The sequence below is a fragment of the Ctenocephalides felis genome, unplaced genomic scaffold (genome assembly GCF_003426905.1).
Source record: "Ctenocephalides felis isolate EL2017-DRISC unplaced genomic scaffold, ASM342690v1 CF-g0.4_SCAFFOLD_03572, whole genome shotgun sequence".
NCBI lineage: Eukaryota > Metazoa > Arthropoda > Insecta > Siphonaptera > Pulicidae > Ctenocephalides > Ctenocephalides felis.
The window spans coordinates 32,968,718-32,970,355 of NW_020539726.1; positions in this window are offsets into that span (position 1 = coordinate 32,968,718).

A 1,638-nucleotide genomic window follows, 5' to 3' on the forward strand; every position below is an offset into this window, starting at 1 on the left:
ACACATTTTCCATTTCCTAAAAACAACCATAACATATATTGATTCTGCAATTTTTTGAAACTTTCTTTGAATTTGTATTGTGCATAAAATAACATAAGCTAGAGAAGTGCACAGTTAGCATATACAGAGTGTCCCAGAACTCGACGTGAAGCCAACACGGTGTGATAGCATTGATCTTAACAACTATGAAAACTAGTAGCGCATGTCATCGAGCCTTGAGGTAAATTGTATGAACTTTTCGTACCCTAACTTAATTTTTTTTTTGAAAACTTTGAAAAAATTATATCTTTGAGTACTTTGAAATTATTGGAAAATTTTGACTTTTTTGAAAATTTTTGAATTACAGAAATCGAATTTGTTTTGAATCATTCAAATCGCTTGATTCATGCTCTCAAAATCGTCGGAAAAAAATGTATCCGCACATGCACATACACACAAACGCACTTGCACACACATGGAGATCACTAGATCTTGGAATGTAAATTGATGCAAAGAATTTTAATTTTTATTTTTTTGAGATTACTATAACTTTCTCTAGAGACAATTAAAAACCAGAAAAAAAAAAAATTTTCCAAGATTTTTTTTCTAATTTTTTTTCATGATAGATGCAATCAACAATACTTCCCCGTTTTGGCATGATGTTGTGTTCTGGAATACCCAATACAATTTTTATCGTTAATATATTCATATTAATAATTATTTATTAACAATTAACGTTTGAATTAATAAGTTTTAAGGCAAATTGCTTGAACTTCTCGTATGGTAAATTAAAATTTAAAAAAACTCAGAAACTTAAAATTAGATTTATTTGAGATAAATGAATTTTTATGATCATTTTTGAAAATTTTGAAAAAATTTATTTTTCAGCACGTCCGTTCTCAATAGAAATCGAATGTATTTTGAATGATTCAAATCGGTTGAGCGGTGCTCCCGAAAAAGTCCACAGAAAATTGTATCCGCAAATACATACACACACATCTATTTTTTCTAAGGTATGCCAAAATGTTCAGAAACCTTTGAAACGTACTATAACTTACGGGGAGTTGAAATTGATTATATTTGGCATACTCTGCTAAACCAAAATAACGTTGAGCAGAGCATTTTTTACATCATAGATATAATTTTCATCCTATAGGAACTCTACTCGAACTCTAAATATAGGAATAAAAAATCAAGTTGTTCATGATTCTTTATGAAAAATAATAATCACACTAGTTAGTAACTAGTGCGACTATTATTATTTATAAAGGCTCATGTACAACTTGGTTTTCCATTTCTATATTTTTCGTCCCATTGAAATATTCAAAATAAAAATTTAAAGCTCAAGGCAAAGGTAAAGACATACAAAATATATGATTGAATTCCGGTCTTCTCGAAACACAATACGATTTCTTTGCAATATTTCATGTAACACAATAACACATTGTGTTTCCTACTTGACAAAAAAAATTGTACGATTCGATATCCGAGGATTTTTAATTGTCCGTTGAAGTGACTAGGTGGTCATAAAAGGTAAGTGTTTGTTGTAACAAACATTGAGGTAAAAAAAATTGAATGGAGTACTCAAAGTGCTTTGTATGTATGAAAGGAACCGCAGGAAATGTGTTATTTCAAATTATATTTCCGTAAATCTGTTGA